Source organism: Mustela nivalis (assembly GCF_964662115.1).
Source record: "Mustela nivalis genome assembly, chromosome: 16".
NCBI lineage: Eukaryota > Metazoa > Chordata > Mammalia > Carnivora > Mustelidae > Mustela > Mustela nivalis.
Window position 1 is genome coordinate 35,104,380 of NC_139035.1, and position 12,864 is coordinate 35,117,243.

At 42.0% G+C, this 12,864-nt stretch overlaps 2 protein-coding genes across 13 annotated transcripts in view; one reads left to right on the plus strand and one right to left on the minus strand.

Moving 5' to 3' along the window:
* LAMB3 (laminin subunit beta 3) overlaps positions 1 to 12,864 on the minus strand; it is a 171,173-nt gene that overhangs the window by 77,514 nt on the left and 80,795 nt on the right. The window lies entirely within an intron of this gene.
* The window catches only part of HSD11B1 (hydroxysteroid 11-beta dehydrogenase 1), a 64,355-nt gene that overhangs the window by 5,851 nt on the left and 45,640 nt on the right, over positions 1 to 12,864 (plus strand). The window contains exon 1 of one of the 6 annotated variants that reach the window (XM_082701824.1): positions 4,754 to 4,877. The exons of 4 other annotated variants lie outside the window; for them this stretch is intronic. The gene's annotated coding sequence lies outside the window, so the exon portion shown is untranslated. Of the gene's footprint in view, positions 1 to 4,753; positions 4,878 to 12,864 lie in introns of those variants that run through there. One more of the 6 variants, XM_082701823.1, reaches the window with a different exon arrangement.

Below are 12,864 nucleotides of genomic sequence, written 5' to 3' on the forward strand. Positions count from 1 at the left end.
CGGGAAATGTGATGTGTCTGTGTGTGTGCGCGCGCACCCGCGCGCGCGCTTCTGTGTACATGTCAATGTATTATGAAGCTATCCTTCTCCCTCCCTCTCTCTTTCATCCCCTGTTATCTGAACTTAACCCATAAATACCTCTGGACTGCTAAAAACATCGCCCGAAACGAGCCCCCATCGCATTTTAAACCCTGCGGTCGGATCTTTCTCTCCCAGCCCTGGGGCTCCCTCTGCTGGCAAAAGCCTGTTAAATCGCTTAGTTTCCCAAACCTAAAAACTCATTCCATTCCTATGAGGTCATGTTTCCCCTGGGGTGGTTTCCAAGCCCTTCCAGAACTTCCTGAACCCTCTGGGTCAGATGGGCAATGGAAAAGTCAACCAAAGGGGGAAAGACTTACTTGCCTTACGTGTGTGAATATATAAAGATCAGGAGGGAGCAGGACGAGGCAGAAATGACAGTGAGAGGTACATACTGTAGTCAAGCCCGAGGAAAAGGAGTCCTTAAGGAGTTTTTCCTCCCCTCCTTCCTCCAGCTCCGCCAAGAGATATGGATGAACGGGAGCTGCACATCCATCTGCCTCCCAAAACTCAAAGGAAAGGAACACCTTAGGCTGAGGAGCTCCCTGAATTTGGAAGTGGAAGACAAAGGGTTCAATATCCACGCTCTCTGTACCCTCTGGAGTCCCCTCTTCCAGAGCCTGTACATCATACCTGTCTGTGGACTCTTGGATTTTTCTAAGGAGCTGAACATACACTCAGCCTAGCACAGGGTCTGGCACAGAAAAGTTGCTCAAAAACATTTGAATGGAAGCTTAACTCATTGCTCTTCATGTGCTTTATTCTCCACCCCATAGCATTCTGGCTTTAGCTCCCCAGAACCTTCTGACACAGTCTCTAGGGACTCCTGTATGCAAGACCCAACCTATCCTTGGCACTTTATCATCCTCCTCGACCTTCCAAAACTTCAAAGCTGTGCTTCTCCCATCTCATTGAGATTCTCTTCCCCCACAGACTACCTGTTTTCTCATGTCATCCTGCTTCCTGGTCCTTCTTGCTCTCCTTCGCTGGCTCTCCCCTTCTGCCTGACCCATAAATGTTAGTGTACTATCCCCACTTTGTACCCTTCACCCTGTCCCTGGCAGTCTCATTGAGTCCTACAGTTTTAATTTTACTGACAAAGAGTTAATTCTCCCAAATCAGTATCTCTAGCCTAGACCTTTCTCTTGAGCTCCAAATATCTATCAGCCATCTTTATCTGGATGTATGGAAATCACTTTCCTTTAAATACTCAAAAAATGCTCTCTGAGTACCTACTGTGTGCCAAGCACCATGCAAAACCTTGGAGATACAATGGCAAGACAGACCAGGCCTCTGCGTCCCAGAGCTAGGGGTTGGGAAAAACAGACAAATGAACAACTGCGAATGCCAAGTGATGGGAGCTGGGACATGAAAAATGCCGAGTGGTCCAAGGGAGGGCAGGGAAGATGATTTTGAATGGTAGAATCTGAAAGAAAAGAATGGGGTGGGTAGATAATTAGTCCCTGGGAAAGGATTTCAAAACTTATGAAAAACTTACAAAGCTAAAATAGCAAGTCTGGACTTTATCCTAAGAACAATAAGGAGCCACTGAAGAATAATTGGGTGGAGTAGAGCTCATGGGGCACATCTGCAGTGCTGGCAATGGTAAAGTGTTAGCAATGGTTATGCTGGATGGTAGTAGACCCATAAGGCTTTCACTCTATTGTTATGCTTTATAAATTATTTATTTATAATGGTTCAGATTTTTTGCACATATCAAATGTTTCACAGCCTTTTTTTTTTTTTTTTTTTTAATGACTGGATTATAGAAGGTGAGACAGGCAGAAGAATGAGGAGATTCCTAAAGCAGAAAATAACAGTGGCGTGAGTTAGGACAGTCATAGCGAAGGCAAAGATTAGGCGATGGGTCTAGAGATAGAATTGGGAAGTAGAATTGACTAGACTTGATGAGTAATGGAATTTGGGGATAAGGAGAAGGAGGAATAAAAAAGGAGTTCCAAGGTTCTGGAGTATTCATTGGATGAATGGTGTAGCCATTAATTGAAGTAGAAATCCCTAGGAGGTGATGAGTAAAAATAGCAAGGTCACTTGGAGAACAGTTTGGCTGTTTCTTAACAGAAACACTTCGGCTATTTTTTTAAAAAGTTAAACATAAATGTTCCATATGACCTAGCAATGCACTCCTATATATAACCCAAGAGATAAAAAACATGTAGACAAAGGCTGTCCACACATTATGTGGATAGCAAGACTGTTCATAGCAAATAGCAACACTGTTCATAATAGCCAAAAAGTGGAAATTCCAAATGTGTGTATTGGTGAATGGGTAAACAAAATATGGTATATATCCATACAATGAATTATGATTTGGCAATGGAAAGTCCCAATACATGCTGCGATATGGGTGAAGCTCAAAAGCATTAGGCTACAGTCAAAGAAGTCGGACACAAAAGATCATGTATTAGTGATTCCACTAATACGCAAGACAGAAAGTAGATTATTGGCTGCCTGGGGCTGGGGATGGGAACGGGGAATATTTGGAAATGGGTAAGAGATCTTTTGGGGGTGAGGAAAATGTCCTGAAATTCTCTTGTGGAATGGTTTCCCAACTTTGTAAATTTATTAAAAGCTATTGAATCGGACACTTACCACAAAATTTTCTGGTATATAAATTGTACTTCAAAAAAGCTGTTTAAAAAAAATCAGGTTAGTTTCAGCATGTTGAGTTTAAGGTTAAGTTTAGGAGGAGCTTCCCTAGGACCCTGCTATTGCACTATTGAGTATTTACTGCAAAGATACAGATGTAGTAAAAAGAAGGGCCATCTGTATCCCAATGTTCATAGCAGCAATGGCCACAGTCACCAAACTGTGGAAAGAACCAAGATGCCCTTCAACGGACAAATGGATAAAGAAGTTGTGGTCCATATATACTGGACTTCGGTCCAGTATAAATGGAGTATTATGTCTCCATCAGAAAGGATGAATACCCAACTTTTTTATCAACATGGATGAGAGACTGAAACAGATTATGCTGAGTGAAATAAGTCAAGCAGAGAGAGTCAATTATCATATGGTTTCACTCATTTGTGGAGCATAAGGAGATGGAGAGAAGTGACTTGGGGGAAATTGGAGGGGGAGACTAACCATGAGAGACTGTGGACTCTCAGAAACAAACTGAGGGTTTGGGAGGGTGTAGGTTGGAGGGCATGTATTGCATGGAGCACTGGGTGTGGTGCATAAAAAATGAATTCTGGAACACTGAAAAGAAATTTTAAAAAATAAACTAAATTTTAAAAGTTGAATGGGTATTGTAAAAAAATAAAATAAAATAAACAATGCAACAGATGTCTACCATAAAAAAATAAAAAAATAAAAAAGGCATTAAAAAGGTGAGGTTGAGCAAGCAAATGGTTACACCACCTGACACAATGCTGCACCGGAGATAGAGATTTTTAAGTTTCACCAACACAAAAATAGTAACTGGAGCCATTGGAGTGAGGGAAATCCCATAGGGAAGAGAAAGAAGAAAGGAGTGAGAACAGAATCAGGGCCAACTCCAACATCCAAGGAATCCAAAAGGGAAGGAAACCTACAAAGAACACTGAGAAGAAGCAACCAGAGAGTAGGGGAAAAAGCCCAGAGAATATAAATGGACAGAATCCAAGGGAAGAAGATGCTTTGGGACAGGAAAGAGAGCCCAGGAACACTGTTAAGCATAGCTCCAAGAGGTCAGAAGCCTCCAGAGGCTTGGGCATAGCATAACAGAAGGAATGAAATGTTGATGGAGGGAGTGAGGCTGGATTGATGAGCCTGCGGAGTACCAGAGACCCAGAATTTCTGACACATGGCAAGAGGGAAGACAAAAGGTCAAAACAGGCAGAGTTGTGGAATAGGGCTGGAGACCCCAGGGGGCAGAGGTTCCAAGTCTGGAAGTGAATGGCCACAACTGCAGATTGCAGCCTTGGATATACCAGGCCCTTAAAGATGCGATTCCGGCTTACTTCTCTAAGCAGATTACTAACCATGTAACCCACCCCTTAAATTCAGTGATCCTGCCATATGGAATTGTTTGCAGTTTCCCAAACATGCCAGTCTCTTTCACACCTCCTTCTATTTTCTCACACAGCTTCCTCTGCATGGAATGTTCTATAAACCAGCCCTCCCCTCTCCCACACACACTCCTGGAACCCAACTCAGTGCTCACTCTTACCCTTCTTCATTTCTTTCCTGCTCTTGTTTCAATATGGATCAAGGTTAACCTTGCCTCTAAGGCCCTGCCTACTTGCCCGTCCCCCACGTGGAACAGCCTGTTTCCTTCGTTACACCCTGGGGAGGCCCATCTAAGATAGGCTACCTTGGCATGAATCTTATTTTGAGTTAAAAGCAATCCAAACCCAGCACATTCAGGAAAAGCTCTTTAGCTCCCCACAACTGCCTTCTTGTACCAGGAAGAGAGCTAGAAAGGAGAGTCCTCTTTACCTTATCTGCATAACAGGGCAATCCTTGTTTTCCAAATCTCTCCTTTCACCTTCCTGCTAATGGTCTTTCTCCCCTTTGTTTCTTCAGCACTCTACCCTTCTCCTTAGCTCTTGTAAGTCTCATGTTGCCGCACTATCTTTGGAATTTTCTGTCTGTGTGGATTCACTGTATGTCTGAAAGTAAATTTGATTTTCTCCTGTTAATCTGTCTCAAGCCACTTTGATTCTTAGTCCAGCAGAAGGACCTTGAAGGGGAGAGGATATTCTCACTCCCCAACAGTTGACATAGTCAGCGGGATACTTTAACTCATTGGATACTGCTCAAAGATCCTGGGACATCTGACATACAGCTGGCAGAAGGTAAGATTTCTTACCATGTCAGTCTCCCAGAATCTCTATCGGCAGAGTTCAGTGGCATGAGAGTCCTTTTTCCCTCTATCTAAATTTAGATTAGCAGGACAAAATATTCGTGGAACTAGTTCCTTGAGTCTAGCAACTCTGGTTAACTATGCTAAGACAACTCGTTGGTTACAGATCCATTTCTCTCCAGAGATGGTTTTTGTTTTCCTTTGTCTGTGTCCTTTGTGTCTTTGGTCATGGAATGTGTTAGGTTGACACTGGGTTGCCCACTAATTTCCCTGCAATGCATACACAGTAAAACAGCACATAGTCCCCAGCCTTGTGGCACATCCCTCCTAAGTATTTGTGTGGTTCTAAAATGATGTAGGAAGTGAAGGCATAAGAAAAATTAAATTTATTTTCTACTTACTTACAACCCATTGACGAGTCCTTGAAACAGGCAGAGTGACCTTCCTCTGGGAGCTCAGATGCCTCAATGTTGACACTTTGCTAAGGGCAAAAGGAAATCTTAGCCTGATGCCCCAGGATCCTATGAGTCTACTTTAAACATATAGAAATTCCTTTGGAAACTTCCTTTATCTCTACCCCCCAAGATACTTGTTAACAATCATCTCCAAGCATATGGCCCACCAATATACCTCTGAAAGGTCTCATAACTGAGTTTTTACTAAACAGTAATAAGTGACCTTTTCCAAACAATAGCTAGCTCACTCAGGATCCTGGAAACCTTGTTTCCAAACTACCTTGGAGGTTTGTGCTTTCCCTAACCCACTCCCAACTTAAAAGTATAGAATTAGCCACTTCCTCATGACTCCAGTGCAACTTTTTCTGCCCATGGGTTCTGCCCTGTGCTTTAATAGGGCTTTTTGCCCTAAAGACATTCTCAAGAATTCTTCTTTGACCATTTGTTCTGAACCCCAACATTTCAACATCATTTTGGTGTCCAAACATGTGGCTTGAGTCTTCTCATTTGGACTCTGAGCTTCGGTGCAAACTTGGTGAGTACTTTCTCTTCTCTTTCTTTACTTTAATTTCAAGGCCTTTTTAAGGAGTATGGTCTTATTGGAACACTTTCATGTCAATTGTTCATGCTACAACCCTCCAATCCTCTAGTCCTCCAGTGGCTACTCTACGGGGAGGAGAAAGCCTGCCTTTTGGCTGGAACTTAGAACCGTGGTCAGAATTGAAATGAGACCCAGAAACTTGATGCCCTCTCTTTACGCATGTCCTATACAAAGCTGTCTGTCTTGGGCACAAGATGGCCACCTAAGTCACCAGGATGGCTGCCAATCTTTAGGACTCCCATGTGAAGTTCCTCCTCTTGGGTCCAATGTGATCCCCTCCACATCTCTGGTCTAGTCACTTCTGGCTGGGAGACCTCCACTCAGAGCTGGCCAAAACCATACCTGATTGAATTAAAACCCAAACAGGGACCATTTCCTAGGCAAGTTGGTTGTAAAAGTCTACATGTTAGACTGTCCCTTAGACCATCATGAATTTCCATCTTTACTATTTTCCATCAATGTCCTCTATTAACTACTTAGGTTATTTGGGTAATTTCCCCTTGTAAAACTTTTCTAATGTTTTCTATGGGTTAAAAACGATGGGTTCTTCATGGCAAGGCAAGGCACAGTCTCTTCATCCATACCTGGCACCCATTTGCAGTCTAGAATGCAATGGGGAAGCTGGGGGCTGCTAGCATCCCTCCTGTGGGGCCTTTAATGGCAAGGCAGTGATCATAGTGATTTCATTCGAGGGGCACCACAGGTCACATTGACACCTGGAAACTCTGACGTATCCTGCATGGGTTGCCACCTGAGAGTGGGGCGGTGGGGTGGATTTTCTTGGTAATGGACCTTCTCTCTTCTTCAGTTCCCAAGGACTCTCCCTTTTAGTGCCTTTTAATACCTTTTACCCCACTATAAATTCAGTGGGTTTAATGCCTTTTAACCCACAATTCCGATTGCAAAATTTAAGAAAGGACAGATCTCCTGTAACACTGCATGGCCTCAGTAGGATCAGTAAGATCTCTTCTGCAGGAAACAGGGCAATGGACAGAGATATCCTAGGTACAAGACTTCATGGCTCTAAATCAGGACCTGGATTTAACAGCCTCTTCCAGAACATGTTTAGTCAGTAAACAGGCCAATAAACTCCCTCTTGAGATCCTGGGTGATAATTATCTAAATAGGTCTCCTCCTGCCAGAACCCAGGTTGCTGGAGGAAACCAGCCACCCCTGATGAAAGGGACACTGACCCGCTCTCACCATTTCTCCTCCTAATACATGTGGGAGCCTCTCCCTCATCTGTTTCCCGGGTTAATGGCTACAATTGGAGCCAACTGTGGTTAGTGTACCTCGGGATGGGAACTTTAAGGGATATTCCCAAGCAGCTGCCCAAACTCCCTTTGTTTCGGGGAAGTGCCCTGTCTTTTTTACCCCAACATCAACTAGATATTTCTGCTTTGGTGGGGAAAACAAACAAACAAACAATACCCATAACATGATTTCTGCTCATCTGTGAACTAATGAGGTTTAGAACAAGGAACCCTTTTTCTCTGCCTTCTGGCAGCTCCTGGCCTCCTACCTTTCCCTCCCCCTCCTCCTATTTCTGCAGCACCTTGGGTAGGGCCTGTATAACTGGTTCCTATACCATTGTCAGTGCCTCTGGTGCTGTTGGCTCCTCCTCCTCCCCTCGCTGTCATGGAGTGAAGAGCACCCCCGGACTTAACACCACCCACTTCAGATTGCCCCACGGTGCCGCAGGTAAAAATGACAATGGGGAACAAATTGATTGGCTTTTAAGTGGACCCAGGCGGAACATAATTTGATATTTAAACTAATTTAAATTTGTTGGCTTAAGATAGATAGGTCTTTAGCATTCTTGGCCCCAAGTACAAAACTTTGATTCTACCAAGGTTTACTAAAAGTCAAACTCATGTTTTCTCTGTTGCCATATGTTAGCAAAAAAGATGACTTAAGACGATAGCTAGTTTTGTCCGTCTCAAAGTTTTCATGGGTAATTGTTATGATAGCATTCGAAATGTTTGGTAACCTGAGTTTAAAGTTTTGTTTGGTTGTTAAATTGGGATTGGAGTCACTGGACATCTAGGTATTTTCCAAATGGAATAAAGTGCTAAAGTGTTGATTACTAAACATAAGGTTTATCTGCTTTTGACTTCTTATTGCAGAGAAACTAAGGATATTTGGGTCTGTTGGAAAATCTGCTTTGTGCTTAAATGTCTCTGTAAATTTGCCATCTAAAGAATTCTGGTGTGACAGTTCACAATTTATTACTATTTAGTTTTCACTGGAGACTAAGGTTTCTAAGGGTTAAAATTCGGCTAAATGTAATTAAGACTGATGGAAATAAGGGAAGCAATTCTGTATGTATAAGAATGATCTAAGAAATGGGAATATATTTTTGTGGAAGGTAAAATAAGGTAATTTTGTCCTGAGACTTTTTTTTTAAGGTTTTATTTATTTATTTGACAGGGAGAGAGAGATAGAAAGAAAGAGTTAACAAAAGAGAGAGAGAGAGAGAGAACAAGCACAGGGAGAGAGAGGTAGAAAGAAAGAAAGAGTTAACAAAAGAGAGAGAGAGAGAGAGAGAACAAGCACAGGGAGCATCAGGCAGAGAGAAAGAGAGAAGCACCCTCCCTGCTGAGCAGGGAGCCCAATGCGGGACTCGATTCCAGGACTGCGGGATCATGACCTGAGCCGAAGGCAGATGCTTAACTGACTGAGCCACCCAGGCCCCCTAACTGAGACTAATTTGAGAAGAATCAATTGGGAAAAAATCTGAATGCAAAGGAAAGTTGTAGAAGGTTTGTGAAGGGAAATCCTTGGAAAGGAAATTTAAATGTGGTCAGGATGAACTGAGGTTGACATAAATGGATTTTTAAAATACACTGGTGGAGTGCTGAGGTGGCTAACTAAGTCAGTTAAGCGTTGGACTCTTGGTTTCGGCTCAGGTGGTCATGGTCTTGGGGTGGTGGGACTGAGCTCCCTGTCAGGCTCCACACTCAGAGTGGAATCTGCTTGGGGTTCTTTCCCCCTCCTTCCCATGCTTTCAAGCTCTCTCTCTATATATATATGAAATAAATACATAAATGCTTTAAAAAATATACAGGTATAAAATTGGAATTCTGCTTTCTCTCTGTTAAAAAGACAAGTTTTCTTGGATTGTTGATCTGCTCTTGATGAGAAAATGTGAACAAAGATGTTTTCTCTTTGCACAGAAAAACCAGTGGCTCTGTTTTGTCTTTATCTGGTCTTTGGTGATCTATAATCCTACTTAGGCATGTGCCTAAGACTTTCTAAGGCTTTAATGAACTTTCCCAAGATTTAAATCATAAACAAAATCTCTCTGACTAATTAGGCTTGTTTATTTGGTGTGTTACATTCTAATATAAGGTCATCACTTGATATTCTGATTACTGAAGTGTTCTCTATCACAGAAATAAGTGTATTTGCTTGTCAATTGCATCCTAATGAACTCATATTGATGGGATTTTGGAATCTAGGTGAAGTTCTGTGGGGTGCCGTCTGGAGCCAACCACCAAGAAAGAATTCTTGAGACATCTTTGGTGCAAAATGGTGGTTTCATTAAAGCACAGAGACAGTACCCGTGGCAGTAGAAGCTGCTGCACAGGGGTCTTGAGGAGTGGTGGTTATATATTTGGGGATTTGGGGGAAGTAAGGAAAAGGGAGGTTTCAAAAGACTTTCATATGCTAAAAGGACTAACTTAAAAGATTTCTGAGGCCCTGGCATTGTCAAGTCTAAGGTGGTTTTCCCCTCTAGCAAGGTATTAACATTAAGATAGATGGGAGGTCCCTGGAAGTATGTCACACATGTTCCAAGGGGTGGGGGAGGGGGAGTTGCAGGAGGGTTGGTTTGTCTTCAGCCAGGCTTCTATTCCTCGTCAAAATCATTTCATTAACAATGTCCATTTCTGAGTTTTTGTCATTTGTAAGTGTTCTGATGCTCTTGTAAAACATGTTTCATCTTCAAGGAGATTCATAAAAAAGATTTTTAGGACAAACAGAGTATTTGATATCTTTAAGATAATAAAGCTGAAATGGGTAAGAATTTCCAGAACTAAAAAGCTACATTCAAACTAAATAAGAATCAGTAAGATGGGACTCAATGAATTGAGAAGTATGATTATAGTTTTTGGACTCTTGTTTAAAATATTGCTGGTTCTCTAATGTTCTTCTAGATTAAGGAAAATTTCTCTTAAGATATCTATGACTTAGAAAAATACAATAAAATACTCCTTTGTGAACAAACTGAGGCATTTAACTTTTCTTTCTATCTGAACCCTCTGAAATTCAAAAAGTCTCAGTAAGTATTCCTTCTTCTGTGGCAATCATACTCATTTGCATAAGTTCAATAAGAATCTGTTCTCCTTGTAAAAGGACACCATTGGAAACGCTGGTTATTTTACCAAGACTTTGACTGGAATGTCATATTTGAGAGACATGCATAGACTCAGATATGACCAAACAGCTTTGAGAAATTGAGGTTGACTTTATGAAACATGGAGCCATAAAACCCCTTGGAAATGTTGGCCTGATACAGAGTTCCAAGCAGCCTCACCAAATGAGTAAAGAATATCACTCCCTGGCAGGTGCATGAACCTCAGGTTACTTTGGAGACCACAAGAAGAGAAATTCACCCAAATTTACAGGTATTGCAGGTGTGTCTGATGGCAAGTAATTGGCTTGGCTTCTGGCCTGGAGAGGCTACTAAAAGTTCGGTCTAGGTTCCTTATGAAAACTTTCTAGAAAAGCTGATTTTGAAAAATCTATACAGCCAGTTGCTATTGTTGCTGAACTTAGGTAAATAATTAGGCCACTTAAAAAAAAAAAAAATGGACTTGCTTTTCAAACGAATTAGTCTTGATTTGGGTATCTCTGGAATTAGGAGTGATTATAGAGAGAAAGAATTATGTTTCAATTACACACCTTTGTGGATGTTAAATTCTAGTTCTGATTGTCTTTAACTGCTGTTTGCCGAAACTAGACAACTTGAGGTAAACTTCAGAGAAATTGCCATTATAGCTCATGTATAGACAATCCTCATGCTTGTTATTCTGTGGGGATAGTAACAGGAGCTCAGGGGCATATGATTATTTGAGCAGCTGGAAAATGGAATTGACTTCCCAACAACTGCAAAACACAACTAACACCTTAACCAATTCTGTATGGCTGGAATGACAATATCGTTCCCTAAAAGTCAGAGTGTAACCCACCCTAAGGGGTTAACTATGGACTATGACCCCACTTTCCTTATGATTGGATTGGAAGATGCATTTGGAGATACCCTTATCTCCTGAGACAGGTCTTCTACCACTTCCCAGTGATTTCTTGTAATTAGGGTATTATAAAGACTAGACCCAAAACAAAGAAGGCTTCTTGATGGTTTTATCCCTCTGCCATATTTGTCCTAGGAACTACCTCTATGGAGGTAAAATTGCAAAAAGAGGCTTTAGCCAAGCACACAACAGCCCTCCTGGTAGAGGAAGCATCAGACCTCACTATGGGACAGTCCCTGACAGTGATGACTCCACATCAGATCCAGAGTGTCTTAGAGACCAAAAACCACCAATGGATGATGGGAGGCTGACTTATTAAATACCAGGCTATGCTCTTAGATACACCTGAAATAATACTTAAAATTTGTCAGACTTTAAGCCCAGCTACTCTTGTGCCCAGGCCTGACCATCACATTCCCACGTTAGAACATGACTGTTCAGAGATTATTGATCTTGTTTATTCCAGCAGACCAGATTTAAAAGAGTCCCTATTGAAAACACGATGACAGTTGGTTTGCTGATGGCGGTTGTTTCATGGAAAAGGGGATAAGAAATGCTGGGTACACTATGAGTCAGTCTAACCCCAATTTTGAGGCCAAAGCCCTCCCGTCATATGCGTCTGCCCAAAAAGCAGAGTTAGGAGTGTTCACTCGTGCTTCACAATTAGCGAAGGGCCTCGAATAATATCTATACTAACTCTAAATTTGTCTTCCTAGTCCTACAGGCCCATGGAGGAATTTGGAAGGAAAGAGGATTATTACCGAGCCATAACTCCCCAGTCAAATATGTGCCTGAAATTATGACTCTTCTTGAGACTGTAGGCCTACCTAAGGAGGGAGCTGTAGTTCCCCTCAAAGGACATCAAAAGGATATGACTTTAGAATCTAAAGGCAACAATTTAGCAGATATACAGCTAAGCAGGCAGCACAAAATCAACAAACTGAATTCTTATGCCAGTCTTAATTCCAATAAAGCCCGTAACTCCTGTCTATTCAGATCAAGAAATTCACAGAGCCCAGGAATGAGGATATACAAAATAAGCACAGGACTGGCTTCTTAATAAGGAGAGAAAATCCTTTATACCCACAAATAACCAATGGAAGGTAATACAAGGTTTATAGCAAGCTATCCATTTGGGTAAAAAGGCCCTGGAACAAATGGTTTAAAATATCTCTGGTGGAATTAGCTTAACCACTACCATTAAACAGGTCAATCATGTGCTATCTGCAGCGAGCAAATCCTAGAGTGAGACTCGCCCCGGCCCTCTTTTAGGGCCAGTCGGAAGGCAGGGGATGTATCCTGCAGAGGAATGGCAATTAGATTTTATGCAAATGCCACCTTGTAAAGAATATAAGTACTTACTGGTTTATGGAGACACCTTTCCTGGATGGATTGAGGCCTCTCCTTATAAGACAGGAAAGACCACTGAGGTGACAAAAATTTGCTAAAAGAAATTGTCCCTAGATTTGGACCCTGTTGGTCCCTACAATGTGATAACAGACCATCTTTTATCATACAAACAACTCAGCAAATAGCGCAGGCCTTAACAACTGATTACTATTTACATTGGGCCTAGCATCCACAGTCCTCTGGAAAGGAGGATCCAAAACCAAGTAGCCCTTGGTATCCTGACTGCCGCTCAAGGAGGCCCAGAATTGGATGGCTGGC